The sequence below is a fragment of the Melanerpes formicivorus genome, unplaced genomic scaffold (assembly GCF_026170545.1).
Source record: "Melanerpes formicivorus ecotype bairdi unplaced genomic scaffold, bMelFor1.0.p_v2 SCAF_1, whole genome shotgun sequence".
Taxonomy (NCBI): domain Eukaryota; kingdom Metazoa; phylum Chordata; class Aves; order Piciformes; family Picidae; genus Melanerpes; species Melanerpes formicivorus.
Genome location: NW_027142353.1, coordinates 32,846,446 through 32,870,861, shown reverse-complemented (window position 1 = coordinate 32,870,861; position 24,416 = coordinate 32,846,446). Strand labels below are relative to the sequence as shown.

General features: G+C 49.1%; 1 pseudogene; it reads left to right on the top strand.

The window, feature by feature from the left end:
* The first annotated feature begins 3,450 nt into the window (after window positions 1-3,450).
* On the top strand, window positions 3,451-5,427 carry LOC137444546 (uncharacterized; annotated as a pseudogene).
* Window positions 5,428-24,416: the final 18,989 nt, after the last annotated feature.

Genomic DNA, 24,416 nt, shown 5'->3' with positions numbered 1-24,416 from the left:
AGGAGGGTATTGTTTGATGCAAAAAGGGTTGTGGGGGTCTTCTGCAAAGTTTCTCTTAAGCCATGTGCATATGGGTAAATCAAACAGCACCTGGGATTGTTCGCAGGCATGAGAGCTGCCTTCTCCAAATGGTTTATTTTTTAGGATGCTCTTGGCACCAGTCAGGTCTGGACCACCAAACTGCTTCATGAACACCTCCCAGGAATAGCTCAGGAGGTAACACAAAGCAGGAACTCCAAGCAGGCAGTTTGAAAGCACCCACTTGGTCTTGGTTGGCAAGAATACAGAATACAGAATTGACCAGGTTGGAAAAGACCTTTGAGATCATCAAGTCCAACCGATCACCCAACACCATCTCATCAACTAAACCATGGCACCAAGTGCCTCATCCAGTCACTTTCTAAACACTTCCAGTGATGGTGACTCCACCACCTCCCCAGGCAGCCCATTCCAATGGCAAACCTCTCTCTCTGGAAAAAATTTCTTCCTAACATCCAGCCTAAACCTCCCCTGGCACACCTTGAGACTGTGTCCTCTTATTCTGGTGCCTGGGAGAAGAGACCAACCCCCACCTGGCTACAACCTCTCTTCAGGTAGTTGTAGACAGCAATAAGGTTTCCTCTGAGTCTCCTCTTCTACAGGCTAAACAACCCCAGCTCCCTCAGCTGCTCCTCACAGGGCTGTGCTCCAGATCCCTCCCCACCTTCGTTGCCTGGGAGCATGAACCTCAGTGCTGCAGATCAGCACTGGGCACATTTAATTTACTGGTGTAGACCCAGTGACTAAATCACTCTCTTACCCTCTCCATTACCCAGTGAGAACACAACCATGTGGCAGAGATGTTTATAAACCTTCATCCATCTGGAAGCCATTATCTCCAAATGAAGTTTATTTGAAGGAATTGTATTAAATGATTACATGTTATTTCTTTGCCTCAGCTAGAAAGCAAACTGTTGTACCACTGCTTGAGAGCCTCTCTCTTTGGTCCAGATTTGTTTTTAATACTTTATCTGGATTATCAGCATGAGGCTGTGGCAGCTCATTTGGCTGCCTCCCTGCAGTTGTTTGGTGGTCGGACTTAATTTATTAAGAGTTTGACTCTTTATTTACGTTTATTTGTTACTGTTTCTCTCCTCCATCTTCTGTTAGATCTCTTCGTTGCCCATCTAAATTGTCTCTTTATTTACTTAGGGCATTTTGCAGGGGAAATTTGAAGCACATACTAAAGGGCAGAAGAGAAAGAGGCTGATAGAAAAAGAAAATAAAAAAATAGCCCAGAGAGGTTGCCAAAACATTGTCACTTGTGTTGTGTACTGGGAAAAAGCTGGACTAGACACTGATGGGGCTGATGCTTTTCCCAGTGTAAAGAAAATGGGGGTGCATCGAGAAAAGTGTGGCCAGCAGGGCCAGGGAGGTTCTTCTCTACTCTGCCCTGGTGAGGCCACACCTGGAGTATTTTGTCCAGTTCTGGGCTCCCCAGTTCAAGAGAGACAGAGACCTTCTGGGGAAAGTCCAAGAGAGAGCCAGGAGGATGCTTAGGGGACTTGAGCTTCTCCCCTGTGAAGAGAGACTGAGAGCCCTGGGGCTGTTTAGTGTGGAGAAGAGAAGGCTGAGAGGGGATCTGATCAAGGTCTCTCAATCTCTGAGAGGTGGGCGTCAAGTGGAGGGGGCCAAGCTCTTTTGGGTGCTGCACAGCAATAAGCCAAGGAGCAATGGATACAAACTTGAACACAGAAGGTTTCAGCTCAACAGGAGGAGAAACTTCTTTGGTGTGAGGGTGCTGGAGCCCTGGAGCAGGCTGTCCAGAGAGGTTGTGGAGTCTCCTTTTCTGGAGACTTTCCAAACCCACCTGGATGCAGTCCTTTGTAGACTACCCTGGGTGATCCTGCTTTTGGCAGCGAGGTTGGGCTGGATGCTCTCTGGAGGTCCCTTTGAGCCTCTAACATTCTGTGTTTCTGTCAAAAAAAAACCAACACAAAAAAAAGCCCCCAAAAACCCAACCAAACAACCACCAAATAAAACAAACAAGGAGGACTAAAACAGTGCACTGACCTTCAGCAAATGCATAGATCTGCAGTCCAGAGGTATCTGTGATGATGCAAGCTTACTGCAGACCTCCAAGCCACTCACTGATCATAGAATCATAGGTTTGTGTATGCCCCCTCCCTGGAGCTGTTTAAGGCCAGATTGAATGAGACCTTGGACAACCAAGTCTAGTTGAGAATCATCCCTGCCCATGGCAGGGGGGTTGGAGTAGATGATCTCTGACATTCGTTTCAACCTAAGCCATTCTTTGATTCTATGATGATCATTAAGATTGGGAAAGACCTCTAAGATCAACCACCATGCCCACTAAACCATGTCTCAAAGTATCATGTCTACATGATACTACATGATGGAACAGGTTGCCCAGGGAGGTGGTGGAAACCTCATCCGGGAAGATTTTAAGGCCAGGGTGGATGTGGCTCTGAGCAACCTGATGTAGTGTGAGGTGTCCCTGCCCCTGGCAAGGAGAATGGAACTGGATAATCCTTGAGGTACCTTCCAACCCTGACAATTCTGTGATTCTGACTGTGCTTTTGGACACCTTCAGTGATGATGAACTCACCACCTCCCTGGGCAGCCTGTTCCAATGCCTGACCACTCTTTCAGGAAAGAGATTTTTCCTGATATCTTCCCTAAATCTCCCCTGGAGCAAGGCCGTTTCCTCTTGTCCTATCTCTAGTTACTTGGGAGAAGAAACCAGCCCTCACCTCACTACAACTACCTTTCAGGTTGGGATCTCCTTGATGAGAAGATGAGGAGAGGGGAGTGAGTGAGGGGAGATCTTTCAACATGCCTTTGAAAGGGAAAAAGAACTGCTTGATTTAAGCACTTTAACTAGCGAAAAGTCAGATCCTCCCCTACATTTACATTCAGTTCTGGCTCACAGCCCATACACATGGTGCCTCTGCAGCCTGCCCTTTCCAACCCATCTGCACCACCAAAGTCTTGTGTGGGGAACCTCTTTTTCCTCTGATCTTTGCAAACTCCATCCCATCCTGCTGATATTCATCCTGAGAGAGTCTTGCTTTGATCACATCTCTTCCTCCACAAGTGGCTCTCCTCGGATTCCACCATCTGTGCTGCATCCAATGTGAGGTGCTTCTTCTCCTTTCCAAAGCCTGTCAGCCCTCAGTCGGAGTCAGGCCTTCCTCAGTGCCAGGTTTTGCATCTGCTGCCCATTCCAGGTTTGCTCAGACATGTGCCTTCCTCTTGGCCTGGATTCATCAAGAGGTTCAAGAGACAGCATCGTTCGAGCGCTTTGACATCTGGGGGCTGGTGGCATCCTTCATCACACCTCCTGGGCTGCATCTCAAGAAGATAAAAAGGAGAATTTTGGGGGTCCATGCAGAAAAAAGGCACCACATGTGAGTGTGAACATGAGGTCCAAGACTTAAAAAAGCGTGAATGACTGACCTACTGATAGTTAGAAGCAGTTTTAAACCAAATGTGCTACAAGATGGGAAACAGGAAATCAAGAGACGCTTCAGGGGCTTGTACGTGTGGTCAAGGGATCAGGAGTACAAGGCCAGCAGGATCAGGGAGATCACTGTCCCCCTGTACTTGGCACTGTTGAGGCCACATCTTGAGTACAGTGTTCAGTTTTGGGCTTCTCACTCCAGGAAGGACATCAAGGTGCTGGAGCAGGTCCAGAGAAAGACAATGAAGCTGGTACAGGGTTTGAAGAGCAGGGGTGGTGAGGAGTGTCTGAAGGAACTGGGGTTGTTTAGCCTGGAGAAAAGGAGGCTGAGAGGAAACCTTCTCACTCTCTACAGCTCCCTGAAAGGAGACTGAAGATGGGTGAGCTTGGTCTCTTCTCCCAAGTTGTAGGACAAGACAAAAAAGCCTCAAGTTGTGCCAGGGGAGGTTTAGGTTGACTGTTAAGAAAAATTTCTTCCCTCAAAGCATTGTCAAGGCCTGGGCCAGGCTGCCCAGGGCAGTGGTGGAACCATCACCCCTGTGGGAGTTTCAAAGCTGTGTAGAAGTGGTGCTGAGGAACATGGTTTAGTTGTGACTTGGTAGTGATGGGTTCATGGTTGGACTTGATCCTGAAGTTCTCTTCCAACCAAATTGATGCTGTAATGTCTAACCAGTGTGGTGGTTTTGTAGGAGAAACATTTGTTTGGCTGGTTGTTTCCCCAAAGGGGATCAAGAAATCTTTCTTTTTCTTTCCTCCAGGTCACAACCTTCACCCTGGGATCCTGCCATGGGCTGGGAACAGTGGCATGCTCCCCTCTGGCCAGGAATCATCACCCTCTGCTGTGTTTGCACTGTCACCAGCAGAATGAACATCTTTTGCCATATGCAAAAAAAAAGTGTGCCCAGGCAGCCAAGAGGGCCAATGGCATCCTGGCCTGCATCAGGAACAGTGTGGCCAGCAGGAGCAGGGAGGTCATTCTGCCCCTGTACACTGCACTGGTTAGGCCACACCTTGAGTCCTGTGTCCAGTTCTGGGCCCCTCAGTCTAGGAAGGAGGTTGACTTGCTGGAAGGTGTCGAGAGAAGGGCAACAAAGTTGGTGAGGGGTTTGGAACACAAGCCCTATGAGGAGAGACTGAGGGAGCTGGGGTTACTTAGCCTGGAGAGGAGGAGGCTCAGGGGTGACCTTATTGCTCTCTACGACTACCTGAAGGGAGGTTGTAGACAGGTGGGGCTTGGTCTCTTCTCTCAGGCAACCAGCACCAGAACAAGAGGACACAGTCTCAGGCTGCACCAGGGGAGGTTTAGGCTGGAGGTTAGGAAGAAGTTCTACACAGAGAGAGTGATTGCCCATTGGAATGGGCATCTCAGGGAGGTGATGGAGTCACCATCACTGGAGGTGTTTAGGAGGAGACTTGATGGGGTGCTTGGTGCCATGGGTTAGTTGATTAGGTGGTGTTGGATAATAGGTTGGACACGATGATCTTCAGGGTCTCTTCCAACCTGGTCTGGTCTATTCTATTCTATTCTATGCTATGTTATGCTATGCTATGCTATGCTATGCTATGCTATGCTATGCTATGCTATGCTATGCTATGCTATCCTATGCAAAAGCAAACCGCAGTCATTCACTTCTCTATGCTGTGGCCACATTTCCACTGCTCCAGACTGTTTCCTTAACTCCTAAGTGAAATCCCTCTACCAAGCAGGATAAATGTCAGCCACATTCTCTGATTTGTATACTTTCAACGTTTCCAAGTCCATCCTTATCAGCTGAGGCTTTTTTCCTCTTTATTTTTCTTGCTAATGACATATTGAGAAAGGAATCCCATATTCTGGCAGATTTAGAGGCATTTATTAATTACATCCTGCTCTTTGTTTATTAATGAGCCTGGGTTCTCATTTTCCCCTCTTATAATTGTAAAGGGCTTTTATTTCCCTTTAGCCCTCGTACGCTTCGCATTAGCTCATAAACGTTTCCTTTCTTATGGCCCAGAGATTTTTTCACTGTTAGTTTAATTGACCAAGGGCTCATCTCAAGTAGGGAACTGACTTATTGTGCACTAGAGCTGTCAGCAGGTTGATTAATGGATAATAAGCTCACTGGGGCCGAGCCCAGGACAGCTTGAGATAAGTAGGAAAGAAAGTCAAGACTAGATTTCTTCTCTACATTCTCACAGCACCTAGCACAGTGCAGAGCTGCCCCAGAGTTCATAGATTCATAGAATGGTTTGAACTGCAAGGGACCTCAAAGATCATTCAGTTCCAACCCCACTGGTATGGGCAGGGATACCTTCCACTAGATCAGGTTGCTCAAGGTTTAATCCAGCCTGGCTTGAACACTTCCAGGGAGGGGACATCCATGACCTCCCTTGGCAGCCTGCTGCTAGGTCTTACCACAACAAAAATGAATAATAATAATTATTGATAAGAGATAAAGAATAAGAAATTAGTAGGGGGAAACAGTGTGAGTATTTCCTAGGCAAGCCCATTTGCAGGATTGTTTTCACTCAAGGATCTAGAGGTACTCAATGGGTGATGATGGAACATCATAGAATCATAGAATTCTTTCCACTGGAAAAGATCTTTGAGATCGTAGGATTGTTTCACTTGGAAAAGACCTCCAAGATCATCAGGTGCAACCATCAAAGTAACACAACCATGGCCATTAAACCATGTCCCAAACTGCAATGTCTTCATGGTCTTTGAATGCCACCAGGGATGGTGATTCCACCACACCTCTGGGCACCATCGAGTCCAACCATTATCTAGCTCTACCAAGACTGGTGCTAAGCTATGCCATAGAACCATTTAATCTCCAAGGTCTCTCCGTGGAGCAGCTTTCCAGCAGGGCAGCCCCTACCCTGTCCTGGTACCTGTTGTTGTTCCTCCCCAGATGCAGGACCCTGCACTTGTCATTATTGAACTTCATGAGGTTTGTCTTCACCCTGTCTCTTCCTCTTTGGGAATGGAGAGGAGTTCATGGAAATTATCTATCTTTTGTCCAGTGGCCAGCCCAGCCCTAACTTAGAACCATAGAATCATTTTCTATTGAAGAGATCCCTAAGATCATCAAGTCCAACTGTTAACCCAAAACTACCAGTTCTCCACTAACCCATGTCCCTCAGCACCCTATCTACACATCTTTTAAATACCTGCAGGGATGGTGACTCCACCACCTTGACAATGGTGGAGGTCAAGTATGAAAATGGTGGGGAAATGTTTCCACAAAAGCACAGTCTGGAGGCTTCCATCTTCCAGGTGCTTAGGTTAGCTATTTTCTACATGACACTGCAAAATCTTCTGGTGAAACTCCCAGTTGTACTTGAGAAATCTGCTCTCTGCTTAATAAATTAGAGCTGGACATGGACATGAGAAGGTGGTCAGCATTGCTGGGATGATGGGCAATGAGGCACTAGTGGTGTCCCCCAGGGATCAGTGTTGGGCCCCATCCTGTTCAATATCTTTATTGATGATCTGGATGAGGGCATTGAGTCCATCACCAGTAAATTTGCAGATGACACCAAGCTGGGGGCAGCGGTTGATCTGTTAGAGGGTAGAGAAGCTCTGCAGAGGGACCTCAACAGGCTGGGCAGATGGGCAGAGTCCAAGGGCAGGAGATTGAACACATCCAAGTGCCGGGTGCTGCACATTGGCCACAGCAACCTCATGCAGTGCTACAGGCTGGGGTCAGAGTGGCTGGAGATCAGCCAGGTAGAGAGGGACCTGGGGGTGCTGGTTGATAGAAGGCTGAACATGAGCCTGCAGTGTGCCCAGGTGGCCAAGAAGGCCAATAGCACCCTGGCCTGCATCAGGAACAGTGTGGCCAGGAGGAGCAGGGAGGTCATTCTGCCCCTGTACACTGCACTGGTTAGGCCACACCTTGAGTCCTGTGTCCAGTTCTGGGCCCCTCAGTTTAGGAAGGAGGTTGACTTGCTGGAATGTGTCCAGAGAAGGGCAACAAAGCTGGGGAGGGGTCTGGATCTTCCCATGCACAGGGCTAGAAATCATAGGCCTAATGCCACTCCTCATCCTCCTCACCATCAAGAGGGCAATTTGGAAGTCAGAGCCAGATCTGATGTTGGGGCCATCTGTAGGTTAGCTCTGTACCTCTTTGAGAGGAGTTGAGTAAATGTATTTTTGGAGGATACTGGGACGTGTCCAGAGAAGGGCCATGAGGATGATCAGAGGGCTGGAGCACCTCTCCTATGAGGACAGGCTGAAGGAGTTGGGGCTGTTCAGTCTGCAGAAGAGAAGGCTCCCAGGTGACCTAATTGTGGCCTTCCAGTATCTGAAGGGGGCCTACAGGAAGGCTGGGGAGGGACTTCTCAGGATCTCAGGTAGTGATAGGACTAGGGGGAATGGAATGAAGCTGGAGGTGGGGAGATTCAGGCTAGGTGTGAGGAGGAAGTTCTTCCCCATGAGAGTGGTGAAACCCTGGAATGGGTTGTCCAGGGAGGTGGTCGAGGCCCTGTCCCTGGAGGTGTTTAAGAGCAGGCTGGATGAGGCTCTGGCCAGGCTGATCTAGTGTGGGGTGTCCCTGCCCATGGCAGGGGGGTTGGAACTAGATGATCCTTGTGGTCCCTTCCAACCCTGACTGATACGATGATACTATGATGTCAGCAGAGAACTGGCCTACATTGCCGACTATAGCCACCTGAAAGGACATTGTAGAAAGGCTGCTGCTGGTCTCTTCTCACAGGTAATTAGTGATAGAACAAGAGGGAATGCCCTTAAGCTGACACTGGGTAGGTTTAGACTGGACATTAGGAAACATTTTTTTCCAGCAAGAGTGGTCAGGCTCTGGAATGTGCTGGGCAGGGAGGTGGTTGAGTCACCAGCCCTGGATAAGTTTACAGGTGGTTTGGATGTGGTGCTTGGGGATATGGTTTAGGGGTGAGCCTTGTAGAACAGGCTTCTGGGTTGGACTCGGTGATCCTGAGGGTCCTTTTCCTGAAAGTCTGTGATTCTGTGATACATCTTAGGGGTTGTAAAGTGAAAATGGGAAGAGAACAGGTGAACCTATCACCTGCCTTTGCCAGTTTCATTCCTTCAAGCCCCGTGTGCACAAGGCCCTTGTGCAGCCCTAAACATGTCCTCTCCACACAGTGGAGACTGTCTGACACATCAGAGGAGACATAGCTTCAGGAGTTTGCTCTTCTGCCCTGTTTTACTCTGAGAGCTTCCTCCTTTAGACTACCCCTTTGATTTATGTTGCTTTTGTACTTCTGAGCACCTGGGAAGTGTTTTTGTCCCATTAATTTTGACTTGGAAGTTTCAGTGTTTCCCAGAAGAAAAATCAATCACTCAACTTGGGAAGACACACCCCACAAAACCTCCTCCCTTGTCTGGATCCCTCCTTTCCTGCCTTCCACTTCCTTTTCCCTCCTACTTTTCCCTTCCCCCTTCTGCAGTAGGGAAGAGGGATGATAAATGTGCCACACAAGGAATAAACTTCCCATATCAAGAGTAATGAGGCAAAATTATCTGTCCAAACCTGGGTGTTCTGAGCACTTAAATAAAGATCTCTGCACCCAGCTCATTTCCCATCACTGGAGATGATGACTGTGATCCTGGAAAAGAGGGCAACCAGATGGAGGGGTCTAATCATAGAATCACAGAATTGTTAGGGTTGAAAGGGACCTCAAGCATCATCCAGTTCCAACCCCCCTACCATGGGCAGGGACACCTCACACCAGAGCAGGTTTCATAGTTTCATTCAGGGTTGGAAGGGACCACAAGGATCATCTAGTTCCAACCCCCCTGCCATGGGCAGGGACACCCCACACTAGATCAGGCTGGACAGAGCCTCATCCAGCCTGCTCTTAAACACCCCCAGGGACGGGGCCTCGACCACCTCCCTGGACAACCCATTCCAGGGTTTCACCACTCTCATGGTGAAGAACCTCCTCCTCACATCTAGCCTGAATCTCCCCACCTCCAGCTTCATTCCATTCCCCCTAGTCCTATCACTACCTGATATCCTGAGAAGTCCTTCCCCAGCCTTCCTGTAGGCCCCCCTCAGATACTGGAAGGCCACAATTAGGTCTCCTCGGAGCCTTCTCTTCTGCAGACTGAACAGCCCCAACTCCCTTAGTCTGTCCTCATAGGAGAGGTGCTCCAGCCCTCTGATCATCCTCGTGGCCCTTCTCTGGACACCTTCCAGCACCTCCACATCCCTCTTGTAATAGGGGCTCCAGAACTGGACACAGTACTCCAGGTGGGGTCTCACCAGGGCTGAGTAGAGGGGGAGGATCACCTCCCTTGACCTGCTAGCCACACTTCTCCTGATGCAGCCCAGGATCTGATTGGCTTTGCGGGCTGCAAGTGCACACTGAGAGCTCATGTTGAGCTTTTTGTCCACCAGCACCCCCAAGTCTCTCTCCTCAGGGCTACCCTCCAGCCAGTCACTGCCCAGCCTGTATTTGTGCCTGGGATTGCCTCGACCCAGATGCAGGACCCTGCACTTGCTCTTATTGAACTTCATGAGGTTGGCCTGTGCCCACCTCTCCAGCCTGTCAAGGTCCCTCTGGATGGCCTCCCTTCCCTCCAGCGTGTCTGCTGCACCACACAGCTTGGTGTCATCAGCAAACTTGCTGAGGGTGCACTCAATGCCACTGTCCATGTCCCCCACAAAGATGTTGAATAAGACAGGTCCCAGGACTGATCCCTGAGGGACTCCACTTGTCACTGGCCTCCACTGGGACATGGAGCCATTGACAGCCACTCTTTGGGTGCGGCCATCAAGCCAGTTCCTTATCCATCTAGTGGTCCACCAATCAAACCCATGTGTCACCAGTTTGGAGACCAGGATGTGGTGTGGGACAGTGTCGAAGGCTTTGCTCAGGTCCAGGTAAACGACAGCAGTTGCTCGCCCCTCAGCTATTAATTTTGTCACCTGCTCATAGAAGGCCACCAGGTTGGTCAGGCAGGATTTGCCCTTGGCAAAGCCATGCTGACTGTTCCCAGTCAGGTTGCTCAGAGCCACCTCCAGCCTGGCCTTAAAAACCTCCAGGGATGAGGCTTCCACCACCTCCCTGAGCAACCTCTTCCAGTCTCTCACCACCCTGATGGGGAAGAACTTCTTCCTAACATCCAGTCTCAATCTCCCCATTTCTACTTGTGTTCCATTCCCCCCAGTCCTATCACTCCCTGACACCCTAAGAAGTCCCTCCCCAGCTTTCCTGTAGCCCCCTTCAGATACTGGAAGGCCACAATAAGGTCTTCTTGGAGCCTTCTCTTCTCCAGACTGAACAGCCCCAACTCTCTCAGTCTGTCCTCATAGGAGAGGAGCTCCAGCCCTCTGCTCATCCTCATGGCCCTTCTCTGGACACCTTCCAGCACCTCCAGATCCTTCCTGGAATAGAGGCTACAGAACTAGACACAGTGCTCCAGGTGGGGTCTCACCAGAGTGGAGCAGAGGGGGAGAATTACCTCCCTCAACCAGCTGGCTATGCTTCCCATGATGCAGCCCAGGCTCTGCTTGGCTTTCTGGGCTGCAACTGCACACTGCTGGCTCCTGTTGAGCACCCCCAAGGCCTTTTCTTCAGGGCTGACCTCTCCCTGCAGAATTCCATTCCCCTCTGAAGCACATGGCCCACAGATGGTCAATATTGGGCTGAAATTGAATTGTCTTTCAGGTATCCCTGAATCCTCTTCCAAAGATCTCAAATCTCTGTTGCAGTATTATGTCTCCCACTACCCCAGGTTGCCTCCTAGTTTCTATTGTCCTCTTTGCAGGGAAGCAATCTACAGGAGCCCTCATTGATCTTACTGAACAGATGACAAATACCAGATCAGGCCTTTTCCTACAGCAATGAATTGTACTCTTGGTTTCCATGGTTAAACTCATACTCATAGGATGGTTTGGGTGGAAGGAACCTTTAGAGGTTGTCTAGTCCAACTTCTCTACAATGAACAGGGACACCAGCAGTGTGCTTCTGTGGTCAAGAAGGCCAATGATATTCAAGGCTGGGTTAGAAGGGCTGTGGTTAGTAGGTCAAGAGAGGTTCTCCTTCCCCTCTACTCTGCTCTGCCCTGGTGAGGCCACATCTGGAATATTGTGTCCAGTTCTGGGCCCCTCAGGGACCTCAGGGAACTGCTTGAAAGAATCCAGTGCAGAGCCACAAAAATGCTGAAGGCAGTGGAACATCTTCCTTACAAGGAGAGACTGAAGGAGCTGAAGGCTCTGTAGCTTGGAGCAGATGAGCCTGAGGGGTGACCTCCTTCGTGTTGATAAAGATATGTGGGGTGAGAGCCAAGAGGCTGGAGCCAGGCTCTGCTGGGTGATGCCCAATGACAGCACAAGAGGCAATGGTGGAAGCTGAGGCATAGGAAGTTCCATGGAAACATGAAGGAAAATGTTTTCCCTGTGAGGGTGACAGAAGACTGGAACAGGCTGCCCAGGGGGCATGTGGAGTCCCCTCTGGAGATATTCAAGACCTGCCTGGATGAGTTCCTGTGTGATTTGTCCTGAGTGATCCTGCTCTGGCAGGGGGTTTGGACTGGATGATCCTTCGAGGTCCCTTCCAACCCCTAACATTCTGTGATTCTGTGAATTAGATTGGGTTGGTCAGAGTACTATCCAACCTGACCTGAAGAGTTTCCAGTGATGGGGCATCTACCGCTTCTCTGGGCAACCTGAGCCAGTGTTTCACCATCTTAACTGTAAAAAATTTCTTCCTTTTATCTAGTCTGTGAGGCTGGACAGGGCTCTGGGCAACCTGATCTAGTCGAGGATGTCCCTGCTGAGTGCAGAGGGGATTGGACTGGATGACCTTTGAAGGTCCCTTCCAGCCCAGAACATTCTGTGATTCTATGATTCTGTGATTCTAAATCTCAAGCTTTTTGCCTAAAGCCATAACCCCTTGCCCTATCACAGCAGCCCCTGTTATTCACTTCACAGTATCACCAAGGTTGGAAGAGACCTCAAAGATCATTAAGTACAACCTGTCACCACAGACCTCATGACTAGAGCAGGGCACCAAGTGCCACATCCAATCCCCTCTTGAACACCTCCAGGGATGGTGACTCCACCACCTCCCTGGGCAGCACATCCCAATGGCGAATGACTCTCAGTGAACTTTCTCCTCACCTCCAGCCTAAACTTCCCCTGGTGCAGCTTGAGACCTTGTCCCCTTGTTCTGGTGCTGGTTGCCTGGGAGAAGAGACCAACCCCTTCCTGGCTACAACCACCTTTCAGGGAGTTGTAGAGGGCAATGAGGTCACCCTTGAGCCTCCTCTTCTCCAGGCTAAACAATCCCAGCTCCCTCAGCCTCTCCTCACAGGGCTGTGCTCAAGGCCTCTCCCCAGCCTTGTTGCCCTTCTCTGGACACGTTCAAGTGTCTCGATTTCCTTCTTAAACTGAGGGGCCCAGAACTGGACACAGGACTCAAGGTGTGGCCTAACCAATGCAGAGTACAGGGGCAGAATGACCTCCCTGCTCCTGCTGGCCACACTATTCCTGATCCAGGCCAGGATGCCATTGGCCCTCTTGGCCACCTGGGCACACTGCTGGCTCACGTTTAGGCAGCTGTTGATCAGCACCCCCAGGTCCCTCTCTGTTTGGGAGCTCTCAGCCACTCTGACCCCAGCCTGTAGCTCTGCATGGGATTGCCGTGGCCAAAGCGCAGCACTCAGCACTTGGACTTGTTGAATGCCATCCCATTGGACTCTGCCCATCTGTCCAGTTGGTCGAGGTCCCTCTGCAGAGCCCTTCTGCCCTCTAACAGATCGACATCTGCTCCCAACTTGGAGTCATCTGCAAACTTGCTGATGACTGACTCAATCCCCTAATTCAGATCATCAATGAAGATATTAAAGAGGACGGGGCCCAGCGCTGATCCCTGGGGCACACCACTGGTGACTGGCTGCCAGCTGGATGTGGCACCATTCACCACCACTCTCTGGGCTCAGCCCTCCAGCCAGTTCCTAACCCAGCACAGAGAGTTGCAGTCCAAGCCACGAGCTGACAGCTTAGCCAGCAGTTTGCTGTGGGGGATGGTGTCAAAGGCCTTGCTGAAGTCCAGGTAGACTTAAGACTCAATTGTTAGAACTTTGGAATATCCTCCCTTCTCTCCCCACTTAGACAACTCATTCAGACTTCATCCAGTGATGAGCACATGACAGATCAATTAGATACACTTGGCACTAAGGGAAGTGCTTCAAAAATCTATGAAATGTTTGTCTAATCAAGCCTTGGTTTAAAAACAAATTACATTGATTTTCAAGTTAGTCCCAGTCCCCAAATTCAAACCTGGCTTAAGGTTTTCCACAACTTGCTTCTCCTCTGTTCAGTACAGGAAATACAGTGAGGGAACCACTTGTGAGTTCATATTACCAAGTTTATTATGGAATTATTACTTTTTTTTTTCCCCCCCTTGGAAATTATATTTATGTGGTCATTCAGTCTGTCATCTACCTGTCCTCCATGGAGTTCTCCACCTCCTCATGTTTCAAGCAGCTCTGACAGAAAGCTGAAGGTCTCCAAAGAAATTATATCCCTATTTCCACATTAAAAATAAAGATTCAGGGATAGGAATTATTTCAATCTAACCAATTGCTTGTTAATTTTTAAGGCTGTTAGCTGATTTCTGCAGGGTAGATGATGTGCATTGTAGACTGTAGTGGACAAATGGTATCAAAACCCCAAAGGAATTCTAAAGATATAGCAGAAAACAATGGACAAGCTTAAACAAAACAAAACAAAACAAGTCATTTTAGCCAGTCATCAGCTGTGAAACATAAACCCATACTGACCAGACTCTATTTGCTGCCATTCTTTGTTCTTCTAGTTTCTATCTGGATTTGAGTCCAGTGAAACAGAATGGTAAGGGCTGGAATGGACCTCTGGAGATCATCAAGCCCAAACGTCACTACAAAAGTAATTTCCCTTTGGCATTTCCACACTGTCTGGAAACATCTGAGCAGAAAGCTGGTGAAGGGTCTAGTGAACAGGTCTTCTGAGGAGTGGCTGAGGGATCTGGGGTTGTTTAGTCTGGGGAAGAGAAGGCTGAGGGGAGACCTCATTGTTCTCTTTAACTACCTGAAAGGAGGTTGGAGAGAGGTGAGGGTTCACAGGATGTTAGGGGTTGGAAGAGACCCAAAGAAATCATCAAGTCCAACCCCCCCTGCCAGAGTAGGACCACACAATCTAGCTCAGGTCACACAGGAATACATCCAGATGGGACTTGAAAGTCTCCAGAGAAGGAGACTCCACAACCTCTCTGGGCAGCCTGTTCCAGTGCTCTGTGATCCTTACAATCAAGAAGTTCCCCCTTGTGTTGAGCTGGAACCTCCTGTGCTGCAGCTTACATCCATCCATGCTCCTTGTCCTATCACAGGGTTGATCTCTTCTGCCTAGTATCAAGTGATAGAATGAGAGGAAATGGCCTCAACCTGCTCCAGGGGAGGTTTAGGCTGGATTTTAATAAAAAAAAAAAAAAAATCAGTCCTGAAGGAGTGGCCAGGCATTGGAATAGGCTGCCCAGGGTAGAGTAACCATCCCTGGAAGAGTTCGAGTAACGTGTGGACATGGCACTTGGAGATATGGTTTAACGGCCATGGTGGTGGTGGGTTGATGGTTGGACTGGATGATCTTAGAGGCCTTTTCCAACCAAAACCAGTTCTGTGATTCTATGATAAAGCATTGGAAATTCTTCCAGAAAGCACATTTCCACATGGTTTCCATCTGTGTTTTGCATGGTGCAGTCCCTAGATGCACATCGCAATCAGGAGGTAAACCATTTCCAATCAAAATGGCACTCAGCCCAACACAGAGGCCACAGAAACCAGTGCCAAGTGTGTTAAAACTGGTGGTGACTTCAAAATGACATGGTGACATCTGTTTATAAACAGGCAGGATGCTTTCCTCTAGGCTGAAGGTTGGAATTGTTCGGTGATGTCATCAAGAACATATTTAGGACATAACCCAGCCTAGACTTTGTCAGCAAGCGAAATGAGTTACATCACCCAATGCCTGTTTCTCTCCCTTACATTGAACATAAAAGTAATCAAAGTAAATGAGACCAGGGGAAGAGAAAAAAAAAAAACAAAAAAAAAGAGATCATTCCAACAAGAAAGTTGAAAAGAATCCAAATCTTCTCACTTTCTTCCCTGTTGCCCTGGAGATGGCATTCCAAAGCATCAGAAGGGTCTCGTCCAATTCCAGCAGTGCAGCTCAACAGATCTTCAGTTCCGGACAGTCTTGGCCAAATTCACTACCTTTGACCCCCTTTAATGGGTGAGGGAAAGGCTGTGGAAATTGTCTACCTGGACTTCAGTAAAGCCTTTGACACTATTAGGCTGGAGGTGAGGAGAAAGGTCTTCACAGAGAGAGTTGTTAGCTGTTGGAATGTGCTGCCCAGGGAGGTGGTGGAGTCACCATACCTGGAGGTGTTCAACAGGGGATTGGATGTGGCACTTGGTGCCACAGTTTAGTAGTCATGAGGTCTTGGGTGGCAGGTTGGATTTTATGATCTTTGAGGTCTCTTCCAACCTTATTGATTCTATGATTCTATGATTTCCCACAACATCCTCCTGGAGAAACTGGCAGCTCATGGCTTGGATAGGTGGATGCTTTGCTGGGGGAAAAACTGTCCGGATGGCTGAGTCGAAAGAGTGGTGGGACATGGAATTAAGTCCAGCTGGTGGCCAGTCACTACTGGTATTCCTCAGGGCTCACTGCTGGAGGGTGTGCTCTCTTTAAAGCCTTTAAGGCTGAGTGCACCCTCAGCAGGTTTGCAGATGACACCATGTTAAGTGGGAGTGCTACAGAATCAGAAAAACATCAGGTTGGAAGAGACCTCCAAGATCATCAAGGCCAACCATCACCCAACACCATCTCATCATCTAAACCATGGCACCAAGTGCCTCATCCAGGCTTTTCTTAAACATCTCCAGGGACAGTGACTCCACCACCTCCCTGGGCAGCACATCCCAATGGCCAATAACTCTTTCTGGGAAGAACTTTTTTCTAAGATCAAACCTAAATATTCCTCTGCACAGCTTGAGACTGTGTCCTCTTATTCTGATGCTGGTTGCCTCGGAGAAGAGACCAACCCCCACCTGGATACAACCTCCCTTCAGGTAGCTCTAGACAGCAATAAGGTCTCCCCTGAGCCTCCTCTTCTCCAAGCAACCCCAGCTCCCTCAGCTGCTCCTCACAGGGCTGTGCTCCAGACCCCTCCCCAGCTTTGTTGCCCTTCTCTGGACACCTTCCAGCATCTCAACATCTTTCTTGAATTGAGGGCCCCAGAACTGGACACAGCACTCCGCCTAACCAGTGATGAATGCTGATCTGCTGGAGGGTAGGGATGCCATGCAGAGGCATCTAGACAGGCTGGCTGGATGGGCTGAGGCAAGTGCCATGAGGCTCAACAAGGCCAAGGCCCAGGTTCTGCACTTGGGTCACAACACATTGCTACAGGCTTGAGGAAGAGTGGCTGGAAATCTGCCAAGTGGGAAAGGACCTGAAGCTGCTGATCAACCATGTTTTTATTATCTAATGTCCTTACTTTTTTTCCTAACACCTTCTATTTTTAACCTGCATTGTCTCTTGACCTAATCCTTATGAAGGAATAAAAGAAGACATTTCAGGAATACCCCTTATGTGCTTACTGTGGACTCAGATCTTCATTTCCATTTTTTCCAGCATTCCTATGGGGAAAAAAAGGGCAATAGATGTCAAGACTCTTGGCTGCTATTCTAGCCCCATGTCACAAGCTCCTGGAAATACCCTAACCTCAATTCTCTTATCTGCTGCACAGCCAAGATAGTGGTGACATTGCCTGGGGTTAGGTGCAGCTCTAAGGAACCTTTGGATGGTGTTTGGAGATATCTGGATGAAAGGCACTACAGATCTACTAAATAGCTCAGTTATTTATTGTGCTTTCCCAAGTGGGTGTCCTTAGCAATGTAGTGTGCAAGTAGTGTTAATTCCAGCACTCCTGTTGATGTGTAACTACCGTGCTTGCCATGGCCCTCTGGAGCTGAACATCCTGCATCTGGGTCAGGGCAATGCCAGGCACTGATACAGGCTGAGCAGGGTCTTGCTTGAGAGCAGCCCTGAAGAAAAGGACTTGGGGGTGCTGCTGGATGAGAAGCTCAACAGGAGCCAGCAGTGAGCACTTGCAGCCCAGAAAGCCAAGCAGAGCCTGGGCTGCATCAAGAGAAGCATAGCCAGCAGGTTGAGGGAGGTGATTCTCCCCCTCTGCTCCACTCTGGTGAGACCCCACCTGGAGTACTGCCTCCAGTTCTGGAGCCTCTATTACAGGAAGGATCTGGAGGTGCTGGAAGGTGTCCAGAGAAGGGCCATGAGGATGAGCAGAGGGCTGGAGCTGTTCTGCTATGAGGCTGAGAGAGTTGGGGTTGTGCAGTCCGGAGAAGTCTCTGAGGAGACCTTATTGTAGCCTTCCATTATCTGAAGGGGGCTACAAGAAAGCTGGGGAGGGACTTTTGAGGGTTTCAGGTACTGAAAGGATTGGGGGGAATGGATCCAAGCTAGAGGAGGGGAGATTGAGATTAGACATGAGAAAGAAGTTCTTCCTCATGAAGGTGGTGAGAGATTGGAACAGGTTGCCCAGGGAGGTGGTGGAAGCCTCATCCCTGGAGGTTTTGAAGGCCAGGCTGAATGTGGCTCTGAGCAACCTAATCTAGTGTGAGGTGTCCTTGGCCATGGCAGGAGGATTGGAACTGGATGATCCTTGAGGTCCCTTCCAAGCCTGGACAATTCTGTGATCCTCCAGGCAACTTCCTGGCACTGCAGGTAGAGCACTTACACTCATTTTGTTCCATGACACACCCTTGTCTGCTTTTTTGCTCTCCTAGATTGTTTTTCCCTCAGAAAATCCTTTCACAGCATTACAGAATGCATTAGGTTGGAAGGGACCCTTGAAAGTCATCTTGTCCAAACCCCTGCAGTAAGCAAGGAACTTCAGGAGCTTCAGTCCAGTGGAATTTAGAATCATAGAATCAGTTTGGTTGGAAGAGATCTTTAAGATCAAGTCCAACCTTTAAGCCAGCACTCCAGAGACTGAATCCCGCCTTGCTACAACCTCCTTTCAGGTGGCTGAATAGAGCAAGGAAGTCTCCTCTCAGCCTTCTTTCCTCCGGGCTGAACAGCCGCAAGTCCCTCAGCTGTTCCTCATAAGACTTGTGCTCTAGACCCTTCACTAGCTTCACTGATTTCTCTGGACACTCTTCAGCACCTCAATGTCCTTCCTGCAGAGAGAATCCCAAAACTGAACCAAATATTCAAGGTGGAGCTTCACCAGTCCTGAGTACGAGGAGACAATCACTTCTCTGGTCCTGCTGGCCACATTATTGCTGATCCAAGCCAGGATTCTGTTGGCCCCCTTGGCCACCTTGGCCACCACACACTGGCTCGTATTCAGTTAGCTGTTGATCAATGCCCTCAGGTCCAGTTCTGCTGGGCATTTTTTCAGCCACTCTGCCCCAAGCTCTGCATGGGGTTACTGTGACCCGTGTGGGATCTGCCACTTGACCTTGTTGGATGCCTCATGCCAGCTTGTCCAGATCCCTCTGCAGAGCCTTTCTAACCCCAAGTAGATCAAAACTCCCTTCCAGCTTACTGTCACCTGCAAACTTACTGAGGGAGCATCAATCCCTTCATCCAGATCATTGTTAAAGATGTTAAAGAGAACTAGCCCAAACACTGAGCTCTGGGGAACACCACTTCTGTCTGGTCACCAAATGTATTTAAATCCACTCACCACTGCTCTTTGGGCCCTGCCATCCAAACAGTTTTTAACCCAGTGAAGCATCCACCAAGAGTAGCCAGTTTCTCCAGGAGGATGCTGAGGGAAACAGGATCACAGAATGTTAGAGGTTGGGAGGGACACTCAAAGATCATTGAGTCCAATCCCCCTGCCAGAGCAGGATGAGGGAATCTAGTGCAGGTTGCACAGAAACACATCCAGACAGGGCTTGAAAGTCTCCAGAGACAGAGACTCCACAACCTCTCAGGGCAGCCTGCTCCAGTGCTCTGTGACCCTCAGAGTGAAGAAGTTCCTCCTCATTTTGAGGTGGAATCTCCTGTGCTGTAGCTTATTTCCCTTACTCCTTGTACTATCACAGGGTGAAATTGAGCAGAGCCTGTCCCCTCCCTCTTCACACTCAAGTCTTCAGATATTTATAAACATTTATTAAATCCCTTCACAGTCTTCACTTTTCCAGACTAAACAGCCCCAGGGCGCTCAGCCTCCCCTCACAGGGCAGCCAGTCCCCAAATCATCCTGGTAGCCCTCTCTTGGACTCTCTCCAGCAGATCCCTGTCCCTCTTGAACTGGGGAGCCCAGAACTGGATGCAATATTTCGGGTGTGACCTCACCAGGGCAGAGTAGAGGGGGAGGAGAACCTCTCTCCACCTGCTGGACACACTCCTCTTATTGCACCCCAGAAATGGTGGCAGAGCCTTTACTGAAGTCCAGATACAGAACATCCACAGCCTCTCCCTTATGCACTACGTGGCTCAGCTTGTTGTAGAAGGAGATCAGGTTCATCAAGCAGGACCTGCCCTTCATGAACCCATACTGAATGGGCCATGGCTTAGTTGTCATGAGGTGTTAGGTATTAGGTAATAGGTTGGACTTGATGATCCCTGAGGTCTTTTCCAACCTTGTTGATTCTGTGATCCTCTGCTTGCCCTGCACATGCTGCATGATGGCCCTCAAGATGATCTGCTCCATGACCTTCCCTGACACTGGTCTGTAGTCCTGCCTTCCCAGGTCCCAGCTGTAATGAAACAGCCTATTAAGTCTAAGTTGTTATTTTTTAATGAAAACAAAAACAAAAACAAAAACAAAAAAAAAAAAAACAAAAAAAAAAAAAAAAAGCAAAAGGGAAGGAATTCAGATTGTTCTGTTTGCTGACCTGGAGCTAGCAACACATAACCCCCACCCTCCCTTTGCAACCCTAAAACCTTGGCCTTGGCGTAATGTAAGATGCTGAGGAAGTGATTCCTCACAAATATTATGAGGTTGTCATGTTGTGGTCCATGTGGAGTGATCTGCAGACTGAACAGCAAACTGCCCCCCTGGGACTCAATCCCCCTCCTCCCCCCAAAAAAGAAAAAGAATTTTGTTTCTCAGAGTCTACTCCTCACATACCAGGGGTTGTTTCCTCAAAGCAGCTCCTTTGGAGATGGTGAGTGAGGAGGGACTGAGGTGTGAGAGGAGCAGAGAGCCCTCTCCCAGGGAAGCAGTGACCCATTTGACTGCTCCATCTAAATAAAGAAGTCAAAGATGGCTGAGAGGACTTTTTGGGCTGAAGGTGTTCTGCCTAAAGGAGTAAAAGAGGAGAGAGAGTCATGGCTTGGTTTGAGTGTGGGTATCATAGTGTCAGTCAGGTTTGGAAGGGACCACAAGGATCCATCTAGTTCCAATCCCCCTGCCATGGACAGGGAGTGGAGATCTACAGGGGTGAAGATCTACTTGGGATTCAGAGGGCTTCCACTGCTCTTTACCATACAGTATGATTAGGGGACTACTCTGGCCCTCCTGAACTCATGCAGGCAGTGGAGGTGGCTCTGTCTGCTTAAAAGAGAAGATGAACAATGCAGAGGAGCCCTACTGACAATTCTATACTCGTGCCAGACACAAAGGAAACATCAGAGCTCCGGCATCTCTTCAAAACAAAGACACTTGCTTTAACAAAGCCCATGTCCAAGTCCAAAGGAGCTTTACAGGAATGTCTCCTGCTGAGACACAACTGTAATACCAAATCTCCTCCCAAACATTGGATAGCAGCAGCTCTTCCAAGGCTGGCTATAAACCTGTGGCCTTATCCAACTCCTTTTTTATGTTTATAGAATTTAACGAAGGAAGAAAGCTCCAAAAGACCATCTGGTTGTCTCCTTCCTCCTCTCAGGGAAGATTCCCACCCTTGGAGTTGATTTCTGTTCTCTGGGACTGGGCTTTTGATTTGGCAGCTCTCAGATCACATTCAGCCTGCAAGACACCGCGGTGGACTCCTCTGTGCTGCTCCAGAGCAGACAGCTTGTGGAGTGACCATGAAGGTCTCATGATGCTGAAATCCAGTCCAACCAGACATCCTGTCTCCTGGACAGCAGGGTGGGATCAAGGACAGACTCAAGCTGCAGTAAGACCCAGTAGAAGAGAAAGCTCTGAGGAGACCTTATTGTGGCCTTCCAGTATCTGAAGGGGGCTACAAGAAAGCTGGCGAGGGACTTTTTAGATGTCAGGGAGTGATAGAACTAGGGAGAATGGAACAAAACCAGAAATGGGTAGATTCAGATTGGATGTTAGGAAGAAGTTCTTCCCCATGAGGGTGGTGAGACACTGGCACAGGTTGCCCAGGGAGATGGTGGAAGCCTCATGCCTGGATGTTTTTAAGGCCATGCTGGATGTGGCTCTGAGCAACCTGATCTGGTGGGAGGTGTCCCTGCCCATGGCAGGGGAGTTGGAACTGGATGATGCTTGAGGTCCCTTCCAACCCTGACAATTCTGATTCTAACTCTGCCTCTGCTTGGTCCATGCTGAAGAGGACCCCTCTCCTCTCACCTCAGGGTGACATCCCTGCATAGCAGCTGAAGCCCACCTGGAAGATCCACAGTGTCATGAAGTATCTTCCCATTTCCAGCTCTAACTATTCTCTTGTATCCCAGGACCACCATGGTTGTCTTTCAGCAAGCACTTCAAACAGGACCATGCTGCTGGTGCTGTAAAGATGCATGAAAGGCTGTGGTCCCTTCTCCTCATGGTTTAGGCATTTCTCTGGCTGCTGGTGCCTTTGAGCTGGAAAATTACCTCCCAGGAGATCACTCCAAAATCAAAGCACTTGTGTGGAAGCCTTCTCCATGAGTGTATTTTCTCCAGAAGCATGAAGCATGCAGGCCTGGGGACTCTGCTGCTGTGGGAACCTTCATAAACTAGCAATGTTCTGCTCTCTTTTAACCTTGTCTGGTGGCACATTACAGTTGATGTGTTGGTACTGGGATGGTACAGGATGTTTAGGGTACTTTTTTTGAGGGTGAAGAGTAGAGAACAAAAGCTCTTTGTGTCTGATTCCATTGAAAAGTTGTCTCAGAAAGCAGGAGATTGAACTCAGTGATGCTCCTTTCCATGTTTCACAATCTTGCCCCCTGCTTCTCTGCCTCACCACCATTGTGAGGGACACATTCACTGCATATCCCTTCTCAAACCACCCACTGCCTTTGAAAGGCCTTCACTGAGAGCAGGGTTTGTAGCTGGTCACAACCACCCCATGCAATGCCACAGGCTTGGGGAAGAGTGGGTGGAAAGTTGTCCAGTGGAAAAGGACATGGTGATGTTAGTTAGCTGAAGAGGAGCCAGCATATGCCCAGGTGGCTAAGAAGACCAACAGCATCCTGGAGTGGATCACCACTGGTGTGACCAGCAGGACCAGGAAAGCGATTTTCCCCCTGTACTCAGCACTGGTGAAGCTGCACCTCAAATTCGGTTTTGGGCCTCTCACTACAAGGAGGATATTGAGTTGCTGCAGTGTGTCCAGAGAAGGGCAATGAAACTCGTGAAGGACCTAGAGCACAAGTCTTATGAGGAGCAGCTGAAGGAACTGTTTAGCATGGAGAAAAGGAGGTTGAGGGGAGATCTTTCTGCTCTTTGCAATTCCCTGAAAGTCTGCAGAAGAGAAGGCTCCAAGGTGACCTAATTGTGGCCTTCCAGTATCTGAAGGGGGCCTACAGGAAGGCTGGGGAAGGACTTCTCAGGATCTCAGGTAGTGATAGGACTAGGGGGAATGGAATGAAGCTGGAGGTGGGGAGATTCAGGCTGGATGTGAGGAGGAAGTTCTTCCCCATGAGAGTGGTGAAACCCTGGAATGGGTTGTCCAGGGAGGTGGTCGAGGCCCCGTCCCTGGAGGTGTTTAAGCTCAGGCTGGATGAGGCTCTGGCCAGGCTGATCTAGTGTGGGGTGTCCCTGCCCATGGCAGGGGGGTTGGAACTAGATGATCCTTGTGGTCCCTTCCAACCCTGAATGATACTATGATACTATGATATTGTGGAAATATGGTTGTTGGGTCTCTTCTCCTAAGTAGCAAGCGATAGGGTAAGTGAAAACAGCCACAAGTTGTGCCAGGGGAGGTTTAAGCTGGACACCAGGAAAAAATTCTGTAACAGAAAGGTTTGGCAAGTCCCAGGACAGGCTGTCCAGTGAAATGATGGAGTCCCCAGCCCTAGAAGGATTTAGAAGCCATGGAGATGTGGTGCCGAGGGCCGTTGTTTAGTGGTGACCTGGCAGTGTTGGGTTAAGAGTTGGACGTGAGCTTGAAGCTCTTCTCCAACCAAAATGATTCTGTGACAGACACTGAAGATCCCAGAGGAGAAAACAGAAATAATTTTAAATCAAGGTGCACTGCTACTTATTGTTCAAAACACAGCAAGCCTGGCAGAGACCTGGATGTCCTAATGCTGATTAGGTTGAGTCTTCAAATGCAATGGGTTGAGTAAGCTCTTTAGGTTTAGTAAGTCCTTTAGGTTGAGTCCTCAGCTGCAGTGGGTTCAGTAAATCCTTTAGAATCATAGAATTTTAGGGTTGGAAGGGACCTCAAGGATCATCTAGTTCCAACCCCCTGCCATGGGCAGGGAGACCTCACACTAGATCAGGATGTTCAGTCACATCCAGCCTGGCCTTCAAAACCTCCCGGGGTGGGGCTTTAGGTTGAGTCCTCATCTGCAATGGATTGAATAAGTCCTTTAGGCTGACTCCTCAACTGCAATGTGTTGAGTAAGTCCTAAGTGTCCCCCTGGCTGGCATTACAGCTTTGTCATATCTCCTCTTCCTCTCATCCTGGCAGCACTCCCTTCCCCAGGAACATTCTGCCTCCCCCTGTCCACCACCCCTCTGCTCACCCCAGCTTTATCACTGGAGTCTGTCAGGACAATGTTGGAGTGAATTCGCACTTGTAGCTCCTGCTGTTTGTTTTGATGACCTGGAGTGT